At 48.5% G+C, this 21,537-nt stretch overlaps 1 long non-coding RNA gene across 1 annotated transcript in view; it reads right to left on the bottom strand.

Moving 5' to 3' along the window:
• LOC135271667 (uncharacterized) overlaps positions 1–21,537 on the bottom strand; it is a 44,808-nt gene that overhangs the window by 10,838 nt on the left and 12,433 nt on the right. The window contains exon 3 of the long non-coding RNA XR_010339814.1: positions 17,190–17,344. This is a non-coding gene — a long non-coding RNA (uncharacterized LOC135271667). The remainder of the gene's footprint in view (positions 1–17,189; positions 17,345–21,537) is intronic.

Below are 21,537 nucleotides of genomic sequence, written 5' to 3'. Positions count from 1 at the left end.
CTCTGAATGATCTCCCATCTCCTGGTATTCAGGCTCTTGTGAAATCCTCTTGCCTTGAGCATGGAATGGACCTAATGGCTTATTTCAAATTATCAGAATATGGCAAAAGTGATGGGATGTCACTTCCAAGATTAGGCTGTAACACACTGTGGCTTCTGGCTTCCTCACTCTCTCGCTTGCTCACTTACTTTCACTAGTGAATCAAGCTGCTATGTTGTAATCTTTTCTATGGAGAAGCCCATGTGGCAAAGAACTAAGGGCAGCCTGTGGCCAACAGCCTTCTAGGGACTGGGGCTTGCCAGCAACCACATGAGTGAGCATGAAAGTGAATCCTTCCCCAGCCAAGACTTCAGATTAGACTGAATCCCTAGCTGACAGCTTGATTACAGCCTGGAAAGACACCCTGAGCCAGAGGACCCGGCAAAGATCACCAGGATTCTTGACCCTTAGACTGTGAGAGGATATTGTATGTGTGTTGCTTTAAACTACTGCATTTTAGGGTAATTTTTATGCAGTCTTAGATAAAGTAAAGACAGAAGAAAAGATACTCTTGAGAGATCCTGGGCTGGTAGGATGGTGGGTAAGGGATGAGCTTATTGGGAACTGACACTTAGCCCAGATGAGCTGATGTTGAAAGGTCTTGGCTGTAGACATTCCAACACCAAAGCCTATTAAATAATTTGACTTTCTTCTTTGGAATGGAGGAGAAGTGATGAGATAACCAGAGTGGAAAAATCAGATGTGATATGTCATCTTCCTCCCTCTGAAGCTACAGGACCCTGAAGGCATGGAAGTGAAAGAAGCAGTGGCTAGCTCCAAATTCACTCAAAATCACTACAAAGAGTAGAATTGGGTCAAGGAAGTAGAAATCTGGGCTTCCAGAACACTGCTCTTTCTAGTGCACCAGATTTCCTAAAGGGCAAGGAAAGTATAGTATCTGATCCAGAAAATACTGCTTAGATGGCTGAGAGGGTGAATACCTGAGAATAAGAAGATATCAAGGCTTAATGCTTAATGAAACTATTAAAGTGTAAAAACTGTGTTCCAAAAATGGCTATGACAATATCACTCATCCTACATGGTCTTCTCACAATGTGACTTTGCCACTTCCTCTATCAAAATGTAAAGTCCACGTCTTCCCTGGAACTAAGCAGATCTTAGTGACTCCCTCAGCAATGTATACAGGAATAATGCTATGTAACTTCCAAGGCTAGGTGGTAACAGGTGACAGTTTCCAATTGCCTGTCTCTTGAGATGCTTACTCTTGGAACCTGGCTACCATGTTGTGAGGAAGCCCAGGCCACATAGAGAAGCCATGTGTAGGTGACGTGCCAGACAGCTCCAGCCAAGGTCCCAGCCAATTGCCAGCATTAACTACTAGACATGAGAGTGAGGAAGCCTTTCAGATGACTCCAGCCACCATCTGAATAAAACCACATGAAAGAAACCAAGTGAGAACTGACTGGTTAAGACCAGTTAATCTCAAAAATCATGAGAAATAGTAATAATTAACGAGAGTTGTATTAGTCTGTTCTTGTCCTGCCACAAAGCACTACCTGAGACTGGGTAATTTATAAAGAAAAGAGGTTTAATTGGCTCATGGTTCTGCAGGCTGTGCAGGAAGCATGACTGGGGAGGCCTCAGAAAACTTAACATCATGGTGGAAGATGAAGAGGAAGGAGCAGGAGGAAGAGAGAGAAGGGGGAGGTGCTACACATGTTCAAACAACCAGATCTCTTGAGAACTCACGCACTGTCACAAGAACAGCAAGGGGCAAGTGTGCCCCCATGATCCAGTCACCTCCCACCAGGACCCTCCTTCAACACTGGGGATTACAATTTAACATGAGATTTGGGTGGGGACAGAAATCCAAACCATATCAACAGTTGCTTCATACTGCTACATTTGAGTTGCTTTATTACATACCTACAGGCAACCAAAACCAAGCAAAAATGCTATAATCATGAAGATGATGTATAGATAGATAGATAGACTGATAGATGGATTGATGGATCAATGGGTGGATGGATGGATGTATAGATGGATCGATAAATGGATGAATGGATGGACAGATGGATGGAGAGATGGATAGGGTAATAGAGAGACATCAAATGAGCAGTTATTATGTGACAGACATTAGACCAAGGGATTTATTGACATGATCTCTTTAATTCTCACAACAGTCTTATGAAGCTGGTATTTTTATTCCCATTTATAGAAACAGTAACTTAGATTTAGAGAGTTTCAACAATGTTCCTGAGGTCACACAGCTACCATGGAGTGGGTTCTCCTAACCCCAAAGTCCACAATGGAGTACATTCTTCTGCCCCAAAGTCCATGATCACGACATGTCTGCTGTGGAGCACAGGTAAAATACAGAGGGTGTGAAACTGAGGATGAAAAGTATTTGTTGGTATTGTTGTCATGACGGTGATGGTGATGGTGGAGGTGGTCATGATGATGGTGAATGGTAGTGAGTGGTGGTGGAAGTAGTAGTGAGAGTAATGATGGTGATAATGGTGATGGTGGTGATCATAGTGATGGTGGTGGTGGTGATGGTAGTGGTGATGGCTATGGTGGTGATGGTGGTGTAGTAGCAGTGGTGGTAGTGGTGGTGGTAATAGTGGTGGTGGCAGTGGTGGACATGGTAGTTATGATGATGGTAATGATTTTGGTCATGACGGTTGTGATGGTAATGGTGGTAGTGGTGATGATAGTGGTGATGGTAGTGATGGTGTTGGTGGCAGTAATGATGGTGGTGGTAATGATTTTGGTCATCGTGGTAGTGATGGTGGTGACAGTAGTGATAGAGGTAGTGGTGATGGTAGTACTGGTGGTGGTGATGATGGTAGTTGTGGTAATAACAGGTGGTGGTGATGATGGTGATAGTAGTCATGGTGGTGGTGATGGTGGTGGTGGTGATAGTGGCAGTGGTGTTAGCGGTGATGGTGAAGGTAATAGTGATGGTGGTGGTGGATGTGCTCATGGTGATGGTGGTAGTGGTAGTGGCATCAGCGTGATAAGGATGATGCTGGTGGTATTAACAGGGCTGGAAGTGGTGGTAATGATGATGGTGGTGGTGGATATGATTGTGGTGGTGGTGGTAGGCATGGTAGTGTTGATAGTGGTGTTAGTGATGATAGTGGTGGTGTTAGTCAAAATCCATGGACTCTGCAGAAAAGGGAGACCGCTGCCCTAGGTCATGCCAAGCCCTCTCCTCTAAAGTACAACAAAAGGACATGGGCATGGCATCCTTAGAATAGAGCTGGTTATATAATGTTTCTCCAAACTCTTCCAGCAGCCAAGAGCCTCAGAGCTGTTGACACTTGCCTTCTCTCCTATGTTTGTTCTAAATCTGGTTCACTGTGGCTCAAGGGCTATTACTGATCCTAATTTTAAAACCGAGTGCAAATGGAGGGTCCTTGTGAGTTTAACACATCACTCCCAAGGCTCGGCACAGTGCCTGGCCTACAGTAGGCCCTTGATACACGTTTGTGAATAAACAAACCCTTCAGCAAGCTATAGTTTTACTGGAGACCAGAAATATCCACAGTTGGATTCAAAAGTATTTCCTGAAGCTCTCAGGGAGGGGTATCCTAACCTAGGAGTTGGGAAGCCTGGCCCTCACCTAAGACAAAGATGGCCTCAGAGTCCTTCTAACCATAGAAACTGTGCCATAATCACGTTATTCAAGGATACAGAAATTGGCTGCTGAGTAAGCCTTTTGTGTAGCCTAGAAGAAAACAGATTTTGTGACAACTTACTACAGTAAAAAGTAACAGCTAATGTTTCTGATAGTTTGTGATGTGCCATTTAAAAACTTTACACAAATTTACCTATTTGAACTCACAGCAACCTTAGCATGCATGTGCTGTCACCATCATCACCAGCCATCATCATCATCATTTATTTCATGGAGGAAGAACTGTAGACAAGACACAGGAAGAACAAGCGAGGCGCCCACAGTGTCACAGCTTGGCTAAGCAAGAGCTGGACAAATCCCAGGCAGTTTAGGCTGCCAATCACTGTGCAACCTGGTCCCTGGCCTTCTGATGTTTCCTATGAGCCTGGCCCTGCACTCTGCGCTTTTCCATGACTTGTTGCATTCCATGATGGCTTCAGTTCTATGTAATAGGTGTGCCATCGCAATAGGTGTGCCATTGAGGTCTTGGGAGGAAGCAGTTGGCCTACTTAAAGACGTGATGGGAGTCTGATATGGTTTGTTCATGTCCCCACCCAAATCTCATCTTGAATTGTAGCTCCCATAATTCCCACATGTTGTGAGAGGGACCCAGTGGGAGATAGTTGTTTCATGGGGCAGTTTCCCCCATACTGTTCTCCTGGTAGTGAATAAGTCTCATGAGATCTAGTGGTTTTATAAGAGGTTTCCACTTTCACATGGCTCTCATTCTCCCTTGTCTGCCGCCATGTAAGATGTGCCTTTCACCTTCCGCCATGATTGTGAGGCCTCCCCAGCCATGTGCAACTGTAAGTCCATTAAACCTCTTTCCTTTATAAATTACCCAGTCTCTGGTACATCTTTATCAGCAGCATGAAAATAGAGTAATACAGAGTCTTAAAGAAAGAACCATTGATGTTGGTGAAACAGGCTAAGGGGATCCAAGGAATAGGGGGTCACACCCAGGGCCCAACCAGAGAGGAAAGCCAGTATGCCCCTAGGACTGAATGGGTAAAGGAAGAGCTTGGAGACAGAGGGGATTATAGGAGAAGGCCTTGACAGCCACTGCCAAGCCACTGCCTGGCCTGGAAGGAGACTGGACCAAATGTCCTCACCTCTCTCATCTTACCCTCTGAGCTCTGCTAGTGCCACATCTGTGCAAGCCAGAGCTAAGGTCCTCAGAGGCTGGCCTCCCAGTCAGGGCAGGTGGAGGAGAGAGGGTGGTCTGGAAAGTAAATGGACACCTTCCAGCACAATTGAGGCTAAGAAGTTGAGACTAAGAGAGGTTATACAACTTGCCCAAGGACACAAGCTTGGAGGTGAGGAAGCCAGGCGGACTTCAGAATCCTTCCCATGGCTGCCTCTGTGGCCTGAGTCACAGTGAGGAAGGCTTTTGTGTGTGTACATTAGTGTAAATGATCATCAGCCAGGCTGCCAGCAGCCTCCGCGGTGTTTTTATAATGGGATTTTAATTTGCGCCCCCCATCATCCTGCTGAGCTGAGAAGCGCTCCTGTTTGTCTGTTCTTGTTAAGCTGCTGCTTCAAAGCAGAGAACAGGAGGCAGTCCCTCTGGTTCACTTGCCATTCACATTTTCTGGGCCAAACCCCCTTCCTCACGTCCCCCAGCAATTTCCACAAATGCTGCCATCCCGCCTGTAGCCAGAGAGGAGAAGTTATACAGAGTGCATCTTTGGAAAGGGGAGAGGAGCTGGCCACAGCCCCGGGACATTGACTGAAGCCCTGCAAGCATAGAAAGTAACTGTCTACCCTGAGCTGGGCTTTGGAGTCCAACAGAACCTGGGTCCCAATCTTTCCCATATCGGGAAGCACCACCACGGTCACCCAACTGTTCAGGACAGAAGCTCAGGTGCTCGCTCTTGACCCCTGTTTTTCTCACCCCTACTTCCAATCATCAGCAAGTCCTTCCCAGAGAAGCAATCCCACCAGTCTGTGTCCATTCTTCTGAAGGGCTGGGATTGACTTCCACTTCTTTAGACTCTCTATTAAAGTGCAATTGCCTTTCACAAGGGGTGTGCTCCTGCAAATGTGGGCTTAAACTTGGGCCTTTCTGTCCATTGAACCCCAGCACGCCATTGGCTTACTGAAGCTCTCTCTGAGGTTGGCTCCCCAGGGAATCTTAACATTTTAACTCTATCTCTAGCACTGGAAGGCTCTAGAATTTTCTATAAGGCGTTTGTGCTGACCCACTCATGTTCCTGGTCACGGGTTGTTCCATGGGTTTTCCTTGACTACTGTGCCACGTATTGAGCTCCTAGGAGCAGTTCCTGGGGCTGCCCTGTAGGCAGCTTCCCTTGGTGCTGATGGGGATGACTGTGCTGGCTACCGTCCATTTCACTCCCCCATCATCTCCTGCCCCCATCGCCCTGCCAAAGCCACACTGTCTTCTCCTCTCTTCTCTGTGCCTTGGAAGGGTGACTTCTCCTGTCAACTGGGCCCTTTTGTCTCCTGCCTTCTAATTGGGTTTGGCTGATTGGAGGCCCTGGCAGGAGACGGAGGGCGGGAGGAGGGAGCGATGGGGGTACTGATTCTACCCTCTCCCTCCCTCCCTCCTGCTGTTCTGAGAGCAGCTGTTTCTACCAGGGTCGTGGTTCCTGTGGGGTGGCCCCTTCTCCATGGCCCCAGGCTCTGATAGCTCCATTTATTTTCCTTGTCCCTTTGGATGTAAAGGTGGCAAAGGCTCCCCACTCTTGATGGCCCCTGGATCCTACACCAGGGAAGCTGATTTTCCTTAACTTTTCTCACAACTCTATAAATGGCCTTTTCATTAAACTGCCTTTGCTGGAACCCTTCAAGGATGCCATCTGTTTCCTGCCAGGACCCTGCCTGGCACAATGACGCTCATGACAATGATGTTACCATGCTCTGAAGCTCAAAACCCTGATCCCAGCCCCCACCCGAGCCCTGGGTAACTCACTTCTAGCCCCTGGGCAAGTTGGGAGGAAGACTAGATGCTTCCGAGGAGAAGCGAGAATGCCAAGGTGGGGTGGGCACCCCGAGGGCAGGGCTTCTCCACCTCAGCACTTTTGGTATTTCGGGCTGGATCATTGTTGTTGGGGTGCCTGGGGCTGTCCTGTATATTGTAGGATATTTAGCAGCATCTGTGGCCTCTACCCACTTGATGCCAGGAACACCCCTTCCCAGTCACGATCATTTCCAGACGTTGCCAACCATCTCCTGGCAGGGAGAGACCCCCCCAGTTGAAAACCCTGACCTCCGAAATGGTGGGGCATGAGCTGAGGGCTAGCTGGGCTGGTTTGCTTCTTAGGAGAGGAGAAGCACAGAGCAAGCAGCCCAGAAACCCGAGAAAGGAGTCCTCAGCAAGGGAGAGATTCCATGGTGGCTCCTCCATGTGCCATTCTCGCCCCAGCAACTGGGCGGGGCCAAGGCTTGGCGAAACTCACCGGTCACCCTCGGCTCGATGCCCCGCTTGGCCCCGCTGCCTGAGCAGAGGGGTCCAAAAGGCACCACTTGTCTCCCTCCTGGCCCTCCCACCCCTCACTCACACTCTCTTCCTCTCCCCTTACCCGCCTCGAAATGATTTTGGGAGGCAGCTGGCAGCAGGGGAGTACAGCTGCCGCTAAGTTATCCAAACGATTTATCTTAAGATTCATGCAGAATTCATTGTGTGGGGACCAGGGTGGGTTGCGCTTTAATATTCATGCAGATTTGGAAGAAATGTTAATCACGGGTTTGGGTAATTTGCACTTTTGCTTAATTCTCCTCCTCCTAGGCTCGGTTGGCCGCCCCGCTACCCTCCTCGCTCCTCTGCTCCTGGCTCCTGCGCTCTGGAGTTCTTCAGCCCACCGCGCAGCTGGGGTGGACTCAGAGGTTGTGGGGAGGGTGCTGACCTGCTGTTCCCCTGCTCGAGCTGGCCCCACAGCACCTAAGGGTGGGGAGGGGGAGACGGGGAGGGCAGCCACAGGAAGAACTGCAGGAGCCTCTGGGACATCTTGACGGGAAATAGATAACCTGCTATAGCAACCAGATATGTGCAAATTAGCATTGATTATTCTCAAATTAACAGCTTGGGCATTTCAAATCCAAAACAAGGCCTCAGCTCTGCTCTGATCTTGCCCTCTCTCCCTCCCAGCTCCCAGCCCAGACTGTTTACCCTCCCCACAATGACAACCATCTGGGCCCGATCAGGGTGAGAGGCAGGCTTCCTAGGGGAGGGGGCCTGAGGGGTTTCTACCAGATCTCACCGCCTTCTTGCCCCTCACGTGGGCCTGGGGCCTGAGCACAGAACCCCAAAACAACTGGCACCTTCTGGCTCCCTCCCAGCCCTCAAACTCCTCACCCACACTCCCCTCCTCTCCCCTTACCCGCCTCCAAATGATTTTGGGAGGCAGCTGGCGGCAGGAGAGGGAGAGATTCTTCTGTAAATTTTCCCTGGTTCCGACTGCCCAGTATAGCCCAACTCTACCTCCCCAGCCCTAGTTTGGGGGTTGAAACCCTTGAACCAGGGGGAACTTTGCCCCCAGGAGATGTTTGGCAACATTTGAAGATGATTGTCACCGGGAAGGATTGCACTGGCATCAAGTGGGTAGAGGCCATGGATGCTGCTAAATATCGTACAATGTACGGGACAGCCCGGCCTCCCCAAGAGCAAAGAATGATCCAGCCCAAAATATCAAAAGTGCTGCTGCTGAGGAGCCCTGCCCCCACCTTGGCACCCTTGCTTTCCCTCAGAGGCATCTAGTCTTCCTCCCACCTTACCTGGGGGCTAGAAGTGTTACCCAGGGCCTGGGTCTGAGCCCCAGATACATGGAGAAGGGAGATTAGGACTCAAAGCCACGCCCCACGGGCATGTCTCTCACTCTCTTCCAAGTGAGGTGGAGACCGCTGGAGGGGGCCCAGGAGCCTCAGCAGAAGAACACTGGAAAAGCCCTGAGCGCCCCAGGCAGAGGATACAGTGCTCAGAAGGGGCTGCTCTCTCTACTCCCTTCTCCACTTCAAGATTAAGAAAAGCAGAGTCCAGAGAGGCAAAGCCACTAGTCCAAGGCTCCACGGCTCATTAGTGGCAGAGGCAGGTCTGAGTTCAAGTTTGCCTGAGGCCCGATCAGATGGCTGCAGCATCAGGGTCCGTGCAGAAAACAGGAACCACTCTGAGTGTATAAAAGGGGGAGATTTATGCAGGGGTTTGATTGCACAGGTGAAGGAAGAACTGAGAAGGGGATAGGGAGGCAATGTGGGAATCAGCAACAGTGGGGAGCTGCTACCACCCCAGGCTGGAGGGACAAAAGGAGGAGGAGGCATCACTGGACCCCAAAGACGGGTCCATCATGGAAGCTGGTGGATCTATCTAAAGAAAGCAAGAGCAATGATTAAATCCAGCAATGCTGGAAAGGCGGAGGAAAAATACTCCAGCTTCTCTCTCCTGCTTGCTTCCATTCCTGCCAGGACTAAATAGCCCAAACCAGTCAGGAACCAGCTGCCACGGTCAGCCCCCCGAGGTGCAAAGCAGAGCAGGAGGAGCATGGAAAATGGGCCCAGAACCAGCAGGCAACTGACCAGCACAAGAACTTCCAACCCAAGTGTTGTCCCCATCCCTCCCCCAGGCCTTGCCTGGGACTTGGCAAGAGGAGGGTGGGGAAGAAGATCCAGGAGGAGAGGCACCACACGACCGTCCTGTGCACCAGAGTCAGCAGAGACAGCGCAGCTGGGTTGGATAAAAAGGGAGCTAGGGGCTGGGGGTGTTGAGAGTTGGCTCTCTCTCCTCCAGGCCCATCCTCCCCCGGCTGGGATCTGGTCGGCTTCCAACCCCAGCATCCGGTGTTACCTGCCACTGCCTGTCAGTTTTCCCCCGACCACGCAGCTGCTTCTATCTGGGCCCAGAATAATAATCAGGAAGCCACAGACACAGAGGAAGTGTGGCAGCAGCCCAGATGGCTGCCCCTCCCCCTACCACTCCCTTGCTGTAAAGACTGAGTGTCCAAATCCCTGACGCCCACCCCCACTAGGCACACATATAGGCACATGCAGGCACAACATACCAAAATGTCCCACAGTTAAAGTTCCTTGGGAAGGCTCTCAGACCAAACCATGTCAAGATGCAACAGAACATCTATTAAAGCTGGAAATAGGGCCGGGTGCGGTGGCTCACGCCTGTTATCCCAGCACTTTGGGAGGCCGAGGTGGGTGGATCACGAGGTCAAGAGATCGAGACCATCCTGGTCAACATGGTGAAACCCCGTCTCTACTAAAAATACAAAAAAATTAGCTGGGCATGGTGGCGCGTGCCTGTAATCCCAGCTACTCAGGAGGCTGAGGCAGGAGAATTGCTTGAACCCGGAGGCGGAGGTTGCGGTGAGCCGAGATCGCGCCATTGCACTCCAGCCTGGGTAACAAGAGCGAAACTCCGTCTCAAAAAAAAAAAAAAAAAGCAGGAAATAAATGAGATGCTCATTGAAGGGGGGCAGTTAGAATAATCTCAGCCCCTTCCACATCCAGTAGAGGAGACTTCACAGCACCACAGCCAGCCTTTTCCAAGAGGGAACCCCTTGAAAGCTGCAGGTGTATGGCAAGGAGGCCACCACCTGTTGCAGGTAAAGGGTATAAGCTCTGACGTGCCCTGAGAGCCCCAGGATTCAGAGGTCACTTGGAGTAGATGGTCCAAAGGTCACCCAGGATGGCTAGCAGGACCGTCTTGGGTGCTGCTGCACCTTAACACCGTACCTGGCACATGGTGGGCATTTAGGAAAGTACTTTTGTCTGCTTAAATTGCTAGCCCTTCTTTGAGCTCTTTTGGGAGACCCCTTCATGCACTACCTGAGCTTCAGACACAATGGCCTGAGTGGTCCCTCCTGGTTACAGAGTGATCATGTGACATCATACATGTGATCATGTGATTGAACTGTCCTGGTGCCACATTCCCCAGGTCAGAGTGATTGGATCAGAGATAGGCATGGAGTTCAAGCCAGCCAAGTAGTCTGTCCTGGGGCAAATCTATTGACTCTGTTGGAAAAATGAGACTTTGGCATGTTCACAGATTTAAAGAAAGAAAGAAGGAATAAAGGAGAGAAAGAAAGAGAAGGAAGAAATACAATCTCATAATTTAGTATTAAAATATTTCTGTGTGTGAGGTAGAGGGGCTGGGAATTGCACTTTGCAAACTAAGAGATATTTCTATGAAATTATATATTGGGGGGCATTTAGATACAAGAAAAACTAAAATAGCTTAGCTTCTATTGAAATTTTTTGTGTATAGGGTATGAGATGGTATGAAGGGCCATTTGTAACTGTCTTTTAGAAAGTCATTTTATTTAGTCTGAATAAAATATGCATATTTGTAATAATAATATGTTGCATTGCAGTTGCTAGTGCTGGGAGAATGAGAGCCTGCAGGGCCAGTGGTTATCCTACCTGTGCTGTGCAGGACCCTGTCATGAGAATGAATCCAAGTTGAAGTTCAAGGAGGAGAGAGACAGAAAGTCCTGATGACATTGTTTGGACCCTTGGAAGCACTCGTGCATAAAGTCAGTACAACTCTTGGACGTTTCAGAGACATAGGCCAATGAATTCCCTAATTCAAGTTGTGTTTCTGTTACTTGCAACAAAAAAGTCCCAATAAATTAAATCAATGGACAAATGAACACATAAGCGCATGCCTTGAGAGACAAGAAAACAAACTTCAACTGCTGTTCCTGAGATTCAAAGTTAAAGAGATGTATGTGGATAAAGCAAGGTAGACTAGCTTGGACATACACAAAGCTTAATGACTGAGAAAAACAATAAACAGTGAGAACTCTTTGCTTTATAAAACTACGAGGTGAAAGGAGGAGCCTAGGCTGTTGACCCAGCTCAATGATATGGTTTAAAGATTTGTGCAGAAGAGTAGATTTTACTAGAAGGTAAGGCTGATATTGGAAGCTCCCCAGATCAAATCATCCTATCACTTGGTTGCACATTGGGAGTTATTCGCCAAGCATGAAAATCTGAACTGTAGGGGGCTGTCACCTCTATGCGTTTGGATGGCACTGCTGTAGCCTGAGCTAGGATTGAGACCATGAAGCACCCACCATTAATTTGTCAGTGTCATTCACTGAGCTGCACAGGCCCAGTCTCCAACAGCAACATCAAGTGGTAGTGGGAAGTAATGGCAGCGATGGACCAATGAGACTGTAGTTGTCAAGTCTCTGATGGAATAGGGCTGTACCCCTTAGTGTAGAGTAAGTCTCTGAGATTCTTAGAAAAATCCAGTGTTAGAGAGGCCGTGGGAAGGTCATCCTGGATGTTACCAGTATACTAGCAAACAACTGGAAAAAAATAAGAGCTGTAATATGTTTGCCTCCCAAACTGGAAGATCAGGTCATATGTTTTCCAAAAGATGTTTAAGGCTAGAAGGTCAAGAGCTTAGAAATCTGATTCCAGCCTGTCATTATTCCAGTGTGTGACCTTGGGTGCGTCATGTTCACTTTTATTTCTTTATTAACATCCCTTCCCCCCTACACTGGAGAAAGAGAATGAGAAGAGCCAGGACTTCCCTTCCAGTGCACTCACAGATGACACGGACAAAGCTCTCTAAAGACCTCACCTGCATCAAGTGACAGTGGCTCCAGGCAAGCATCCTTCCTACTACACAACACCCTCCATGCCCTGCGGCTATAGGAAGTCACCAAGACAGCAGACCTGGAAGAAAGCATCCTCCTGGGGTGAGGAATGATGCCCAATGTGGGATTTGTATCTGGGCAGCCCTAGCATTGAGTTTACGACAACCTCCTGCCAAGCAGCTGTCACCACCCCCATCCCAGTCCCAGAGGCCAAAACACAAACCTGACACTCACTTCAGGGCCCCCTGCTCCTCTCCTCTGACACCTGCTTCTCCCTATAGAAAAGGGAGGGCAGGAACACCCATGGGCCCCAGGATGCTGGACCACAGTGTGCAGGCAGGAGGAGAATCTTCACTCTCAGAGTCAGAGGGTCTTAGCTAGAGGGAGTCTCAGCAATGTTCTCTAGGTACTTCAGTTTACAAACAAAGAAACAGGCCCAGCAGGGGGAGTGAGTCTAGAAAGCCCCAAGGGGATCAGTGGCTGCGTTGGCCAAGGCTGGGGCCCAGCTCACCTGTCTCCTAACCCCTTGCTCTCTTCCAGCATCCCCTCCTCCCAGTGCCATATTATCTCAGACAGGGCCTCTGGGTCTCTCAGCACAGCATGGCCAGCTCACTGTCACAGACGAGGCTGGTGCAGGGCGAACAGGAGGCCTCTAAGCCCATCCCACCCCTGCCCTTCTGTCCAGGGCAGGGAGGTTCTGAGCCCACAGTAATCCCCTGAGCTTCCAAAGGCTTCGGAAGCCGCACAAGCTCTGTCCGGAAGAGTGTAGACTTAAGGGGGATTTGGGTTGAGCAGGAAGAAAGGGAGTGGAGGGGGCTGAGGCCCAGAGCTGTGCTCTGAGGAGATTGGCTGTGGACGCCAAGAACACTGCGTGTCAAAGCCAGATCCGGGCTCAGACATAAGCCCCCTTCCCCTCCTTAGAGGGAAAATACACAAGCCGCTTTCAATGAAGGCTTTAAACGGAACGTGTCCAGGCGTTTCAATGTTCTCTTCCCAAAACAGGCCCCTTGATTCCATCTTCCTGAGCTGGCAACCAAGGAAGGACATCTCTAACTTTGCCTGGAGATTAGAAGTCTGCCCCTTGCAATTTGCTCTGCGAGAGACGGTGCAGTGCAGTGGACAGGCTGAAGAGGCACGCTTAGATCTGGGGGTGAGGCTGCCTCTGAGTGTGGCTCTGTCACTTAGTGACTGGGTGAGCTCAGGAAATTACGTCTGTCTCTGAGCTCCAATTTCTTCACCTATAAAGTAGCAGGATAGCATTGCCTACTATATTAGCTTTTCATTGCTGCTGTAACACATTGTTCAAATTTAATGGCTTGAAGCAACACAAATTTATGATCTCACAATTCCATAGGTTAGAAGTCCGCCATGGGTCTCATGGGGCTACAAGCAAGGCATCAGCAGGGCTGCGTTCCTCCTGGAGGCTTTGGGGGAATCCTTTCCCTTGCTTTTTCCAGCTTCCAGAGGCTGCTCACATTCCTTGGCTCACGGTCCCTTACCCCTGGAGCTCTGCCCGCCAGCAGCATAGCATCTCTCTGACCATCCCGTCATCCCATCATTCTCTGAACCCCTTCTTCCACCTTAAAGGCCCTCATGATCATACTGGGCACACCCAAGTTATAATAATAATAAACTCCCCAGCCCCAAATCCTTAATCACATCTTCAAAGTCTTTTTTTTTTTTTTTTGAGTTGGGGTCTCGCTCTGTCACCAGGCTGGAGTGCAGTGGTGCGATCTTGGCTTACAGCAACCTCCACCTTCCAGGTTCAAGCAATTCTCCTGCCTCAGCCTCCCGACTAGCTGGGACTACAGGCGCACATCACCATACCAAGCTAATTTTTGTGTTTTTAGTAGAGAAAAGGTTTCACCATGTTGGCCAGGACAGTCTCGATCTCTTGAGCTTGTGATCCGCCCACCTCAGCCTCCCAAAGTGCTGGGATTACAGGCGTGAGCCACGGCGCCTGGCCCAAAGTCCCCTTTGCCACGTAGGGCTCCAGGGATTAGGATGTGGCTATCTTTTGGGGGCAGGGAGTATAATTCTGCCTACCACATCCACCTTTTAGTGTTGCCGAGCAGGTTTAAGTCAAGGACTGAGCACAATGCCTGGTACACAGAAACCACTTGATAAAGGGCAGCTGTATTCATGGACACGGCATGTAATTGTCCTAATTAGACATACATCATCTTGTGATGTCTTCGAAGGGCGGCTCCGCCTGCCTGTGACATACTATGCCCCATTCCCTGCACACACATCACACCCAGGCCAGCACGCATGTAGCACCCAGGGCACATATGACAGGCATGCTGCCCACTGTCCCTCTGCACACAGCCTGCCTCTGGCACCAGCTCCAGATGCTGCTGTGCATTTTGCTTAAGCTTAGGCGTTTGCATCCTCTTGCAGTGCCACAGATGTTTGCACAGATGTTCATACGCTGACAGACACGTGTGCACATACATGATCTGCCACTCAGGAACAGCAAAGTGCACACACACACACATGCACACACCTTCGTCCCGTATAGGCATGTCCACATCTCCCCAGACCCCACTGACAGAGGCCCCTGCTCGGAGAGGGCACCACCGCTTTTTCTGGCAGTCAGATTAGGCTGCCTCCCTGTCCCCTGCAGCCTGCACTCAGCAGCCCCCTCCATGTCTTGTCCTGGGTGTCACCACCTCCCATTCCCGCCCCCAGAACCCCAGCTCCATTGATTGGCCTTGCAGCTCAGCAGCCGGAGATGTGCCCCAGCTGGAGGAAAACACTTGTAATTTATGGAGTGTCTGATTTTTAATCAGTTTTCTGTTCCTGTGCTGTAATTGTCCTAATTAGATATACATATTTTGATGAAGGTTTTTCCAAAATAAAAATTGTAATCGAATCTCGCTTGACATTCTTTACACCCACTCGCTTGGATCCAAACTTCCACAGCAGCAGGCTCTGGAAATCGTGCATGCAGCTCGGGCATCTTCACACACCTCCCTTGGACCACTGCAGGGGCTGTCCTGTGGCCCTCACAGACTGGAAGGCAGGCGCCCACTGGGCAGGGCAGTTTCCTTTGCCCTGGGCCTCCAAGTGCCCTGTCAGGGTGGGGCAGCCTTCTCCCTGTGGGTCTGGCCCCTCCAGGGCTTCTGGGGCAAGGCTTATGCCTCAGGGTGGGCTCAGGGCTGTCCTGCACTGAGGGGCCCTCTCTCTGCCCATGCTTCTGCTCCCCTGGGACCCCTCCACCAACCATGGAGAATTGATGCCATCCCACAGGCCTCAAGGGCAAAGGCTGGCTTCTGTCATCCCCACTCTTATAAATAATAACAATTCCTGCCACTTATGGAGTATCCACCATGTTCCAGGCACTGCATTTTATATACATTAGCCCTAATCTGCATGACAGCCCTCCGAGGGAATTTTTCAGAGGAAGAAATCAAGACTTGGAGAGAGCAATTCACTCGCTCAAGGTCACATGGCAATAAATGAAAGGATTGCAGTCCTCTTTGCCAGAACACTGAGAGGCAATGGCTGCCTCCCTAACAAGACCCAGGAGGAGCTGCAGTCCAGCTGCTCCTCTTAGAGGGAGGACCCACAGGGCTGATCTTGCCCCTGTTCCTCAGCATCAATCTGCAGCTGACCTTGAATAGCTGATGATGCACAATTCCTCCTGCCAGGTCTATAGTACAGACCACACATGGGAAGCCTGGTGTCTGTCTACATGAGTCTCTCTAGGACCTGGAAACCAGGGTTCGGGTATCAGTGTGTGACCAAGAAGTCAGCCCTGAGACTGACTGGGAGGCTGTGGACAAGAGCTGGTTCCTAGGATCTTAGACTCCAAGAATGGGCCTCACAGCAAACCTATCAGGAGATCCAAGCTAAGAACTTTCTGTGCCGGTTCTTAAACTGTTGACTCTTACCTCCCAACCCTCCCAGTCAGACTCTGCAAACCATGGTTGTGCGTTTCCTGATGCGCCCAGTTAGCTCCTGCCAGGAGGAGGCACTTGGGAAACAGAAAGGCAGGAAGAGGGAGAAGGACTTATTCCTTCCCCTTTGCTTCCTGTCCCGCTCAGGGTTGCCCTGGCGACGGGTCTTCAATCTGGCAGTGGAGCTGGTTCCATTGTCAGTAGTTGCTCCTAGTTTGCAGTGTGGTTTTCCCACACTTCAGAAGGTGCCTGACTGTGCCCTCTCAGAGATCCCAGCAGCAGCTGGCACCTGCCCCCTTCCTGAAGAGCTCTGAGTTTCAGCTCCTAGTGGCCTCTCCACCAAGCTTCTAAATTCTAATAATCCCAGCCTCTTCCCTTGTTCCCTCGGCCGTAGGGATGGTGGCTGCTTCTTGCAGTTTCCACCTCTCCGATTGCTCTGTAAGTCTCACAGAACTTCGGCAGTTCTGCCACACTCCAAGTCCTTCTATTAAATTCTCTCTGTTAAAATAACTGGTGTGGTTTCCGATGTTTTACTGCACTACCCCCTGCATGGTGTCCAGTTGGAAACTGGAAAAGGTGTGTTAAGAGGTGCCACAGCCACACCTGTGTGGGGGAGTGTGGCCCACTGACCCACAGAACTAGGCAAAAAATCCAACAGAGAATTATATTACCTCTAGTGCTCAATCAGCACACTAGACTGAACTAATAAAGGAGTAAATGAATGAATGGACAAAAGAATTAATGAATACAATAAAAATGATCAACCATGGAGCAGTCTGTTCCAGACCCAGACATGGTACCTCCCTCTTACAGAGTCCAGCACAAGCTAAAACCACTAAGACAATCTGGTTTGATAATGGTTAAGATGAGAGGTCCAATTGTTCTCTGGGGTAATTTGACACAGACAGGGGGAGTAAAAGCAACACTGAATACCAACCGAGCCTACTGAGTGTAGTAATTAGGATAATTAATGCTAGCAACTGACCCAAAAATCTTGATGGTTTAATAAAACTGCTCAGTGGTTTATTTCTCACTCACATCAAGTTGAATGTAGATGTTGCTGATCAATCAGTTCTTCTAACAGACTCTCCTCCAAGTGGTGACTCAGGGATCCTGGATCTTTCCTGGATCTTGAGGCTCTGCTGTCCCTAGGATATCCTGGAAGTCCTCTGTTAGGAATTCTCTATATTCAGCTGAAAGATGAGAAAAGGAAGAAAACATTGAGAATCTCCCACCCAATGCTCAACCACCTTGATCATTTCCATTCAAATTCCATTGGTGAGAACTAGTCATATGGTCCTACTTAGATGCAAGAGGGATGGAAAATATAGTCCATGACTGAGCAGCTATCTCCCAGAAACAGTGATACACTGTAGATGTGGAACACATTTTTGTTGGTCAACTATTTCTCTTCCCCTCAGGTATGGTATCAACTTGAAGCTGTGATATCAGAAATATGTTATACCTTGCCTTAGTCTGTTTTGTGTTGCTATAACAGAATACCACAGACTGGGCAATGTATAAACAATAGAAATTTACTTGGCATATGGTTCTGGAGGTTGGGAAGTCCAAGAGCATAGTGCTATCATCAGACGAGGGCCTCTTGCCATGTCATCCCATGGCAGAAGGGGAAGTGCAAGAGATTATGTGCGAATAAGAGCAAGAGAGAAAGGGACCTAACTTACCCTTTTTATCAGGACCCTGCTCTGACAATGATACCATTAACCCATTCACAAGGGAAGTGCCCTCATGACCTAGTCACCTCTTAAAAGTCCTACCTCCCAACACCGTTGTATTGGGGACTGTGTTTCAAATGCATGAATTTTGGGGGATGTGTTCAAATTTTAACGTTCCATTCCTGCAAAATACATTCACTCTATTCAAATAGTCTCCAAAGTCATAATTCATTCTAGCATCAACTCAAACATCCAGATCAAAGTCTCACCTAAATTAGATATGGGTGAGATGGAAGGCATGATTCATCCTAAAGCAAATTTCCTCCAGCTGTGAGCTGTGAAATCAATACAAGTTATCTACTTCCAAAATACAGTGGTGGTGCAGGCACGGGATAGATTCTCATTCCAAAAGGGAGAAATAGGCAAGGTGAGTGGAGCAATAGGCTCCAAGTAAGTCCAAAAGCCAATGGAGAAAACAACATCAAGTCTTAAGTATTCTAAGTAACCTTTCTTGACTCCATGTTCTGCCTTCTGGAAACACTAGGATGAAGACTGGGCCCCCAAGGCCTCGGCAGCCCCACAACCATGGTTTTACTGGGCTCAATTCACCCAGCAGTTCTCATGGGTTGGCATCTCATGCGAGCAGCTTTCTTAGTCTGATGCTGCAAGCTGGTTGCTCTACAGTCCTTGGGTCTTGGGAATGGCCCCACTCTCATGGCTCCAATAGGCATTGCCCTAGTGGGGATTCTCTGTCGTAGTTCTGACTTCACATTTCCACTTGGCATTGCCCTAGTAGGGGCTTTCGTGGTGGCTCTGCCCCTGGTGACAAGTCTGTGGCTGGAGCCCTAGACCGCCCACAACATCTTTTAAAATCTAGATAGAGAAAGTCACGCCCCGATAGCTCTTGTATTCTGTGCATGTGAATGTTGCCAAGACTCACAGCTTGTAGTTTCTGGAGTGGTGGGTCAAGCCACATCTGGGCCTACTTGAGCCATGACTGGGGTGGCTGAGGAGCTCTGCACCAGAATGTGGGGAACAGAAGCCCAAGGTGTCTCTGGGCAGCAAGCCCATGGAGGATACCCCAGGCCCATCCCTCAAAATCATTCTGCCCTGCTAGAGCTCTCAGCCTGTCATGGGAGGAGTAGCCTCAAATATCTCTGAAATGCCTTTGGAGTCTGTTTTAGTCTGTTTTCTGCTACTATAACAGAACACCACAGACTATGTAAATTGTAAACAAAAGTTTATTTGGTTCTGGAGGCTGGGAAGGCCAAAAGCATGATGCTGGCATCAGGCAACGATCATCCTGTGGTAGGTAGACGGGTGGGAAGCAGAAGTTGGCACACAAGACAGAAAGAAATGGGCAAAACTTATCCCTTTATCAGGAGCCCATCTGGCAACAACTGAACCACTCCTGTAATAATGGCATTTATCTATTCATGAGGAAAAAGCCCTCCTAATTACCTAATTACCTCTTAAAGTTCCTGCCACCCGATACTGTTACACTGACAACTAAATTTCAATGTGACTTTTGGAGGAGACATTCAGACCACGGTAGGTTCATTCTCCCGTTGTCTTGGTGAATTCCTTCTCTCAGTACTGATCTTCTTGGTAAACGGTCACCTAGCCGCGTGCTTAGTTTGCTCTTCTAAACACGATTCTCATTCTTTAAGTGGTCAGGCTGAAGATTTTTAAGATCTTTTCATTCTTCTTCTTTTCTGCTAATTATAAATTCCATCTTCAAGTCATTTATTTCCTCTTGCATCTTACTGTATGTGGTTAAAAGCAGACAGCTTCTTCACTATTTTGCTTAAAAATTTCTTCTGCCATATATCCTAGTTCACCACTCTTAATTTTTGCCTTCCATATGTCAGGCACGGACATAATTCAGCCAAGTTCTTTGCAACTTTATAACAAGGATAGCTTTTACTCCAGTTCCCGATAATACCTTCTTCCTCATTTCCATCTCAGACTTCATCAGAATGGCCTCTACCATCCACATTGATACCAGCATTCTGACCACAACCACTTCAGTAATCTCTAAGAAGTTTCAGACTTTACCTGCATTTCTTCTCCTCTTCCGAGCCCTCTGCAAATCACTCTTAATGCTCCATTCGTGGCAATCTGGGCTTTTTCTAACCAGTTTCCCTAGATGTTTCCAGCCTCTACTCATTACCCAGTTCCAAAGCTGCTTCCACATTTTCAAGTATTTGTTATAAAAAACAGTCCCACTTCTCAGTACCAATTTTCTGTCTTAGTCCATTTTGTGTTGCTATAACAGAAAACAACAGACATGGAAATTCCTAAACAATAGCTTATCTGACTCATGATTCTGGAGGCCAAAAAGTTCAAGAGCATGATGTCGGCGTTTTGTGAGGACCTTCTTACTGTATCATTCCATGGTAGTTGGTAGGAGGGCAGGAGAGTGCACATGAGCAAAAGCAAGAGAGAAACGGAGAAAAACATATCCTCTTCACCAGGAGCCCACTCTTGTGATAAGGCCATTAATCCATTCATGAAAGCAGAGTCCTCATGATCTAATTACCTCTTACAGATCCTGCCTCTCAACGGTGTCACATTGGGAATTATGTTTCCAATCCATGAACTTTGAGGAACGCACTCAAACCATAGCAAACCTGGGTCTTTCACGGGCGGGACCACAAACTGGAGAATGTGGGCAGACAAAAAGCTGTGTCCATTAAAGAGGTGAAATACAGTATGTGCATTCTACTTACTGGTCTGGGAACAATACATACCAGAGGGGCCAAGTGGCCAGCAGGGAAGAGATCCGCACAAGTTTGCTGGGAAGGAATCATGTGAGAAACCAAACCCAGCCTGGTTACAGCAACATACTGGACACTGAGTTTAACAAGAAGCATAAAAATTGTGTATCTTGTAATTCCAGGCTTTGAGCTGTTTTCAGTCTGACTGATGAGACAAGGTTTGTGCCAGAGAAACAAGTGGAGCCTAATTCAAGGCAGATGTGATCACCAGTCTCCGCAGGCATAAATCAAGTTTCATAAACGACTGAACTAGCATTTGAACCAACATTCCTGCTTATTTTCATCCCAGTAGCATCATGCTAATCTGGTGATCTTAAGGCCTCTAAAAGATCTGGTTATTACTAGAAGAATGGTGCCCCATCTAAAAGTTACAATAAAGCTTTCTTCCCCTGAGAAAAACCTAGCCAGCCCTTTGTGTAGGTTGACTATAGGGGGCTTGAGCCTGGCATCATTTTCCTGATGGTTCCTTCTCCCTCACCCAATACTGAGCCTTCTTTAATCTAGGCAAGTGGTAAGTCCATGATCCAATAAAAATACTCCATAGTGATCAGTTAAAAGAAGACTCAAGTTGGTCCAATAAAAATCCTTCTCTAGAATTAACTTAAAGATACTAAAAGACAAAATTTCTATTCCAATTGAGGTGGATAATCTTGGAGAATATGAATTTGGGCTACTTGTGGCCATGTTTCTCAACACACGGAGAGATCATTTTCCAGAATGAAACCAAACAAAAGATGACAGGCAGAGGATCAAGAGCTTTGGATCCTCAGTCTCGTGCCTGAAGCCAGGTTCCTACCGCTGTCCCAGAATCCCTTGGAGCTCCTGGACCGATACATTCCCCATTTGCTTAAGCTGATTAAGTTGGATTTCTACCACTTGCAAATAAGTGAGTCCTGACTCCTATGTTGGCCTCACAGTGCCATGCCCGGC

This window comes from Aotus nancymaae, unplaced genomic scaffold (genome assembly GCF_030222135.1).
Source record: "Aotus nancymaae isolate 86718 unplaced genomic scaffold, 86718_ANA_hifiasm-v0.15.2.pri h1tg000089l, whole genome shotgun sequence".
NCBI lineage: Eukaryota > Metazoa > Chordata > Mammalia > Primates > Aotidae > Aotus > Aotus nancymaae.
The sequence above is the reverse complement of the archived record's forward strand: the minus strand, read 5'-3'. Positions and strand labels throughout refer to the sequence as shown.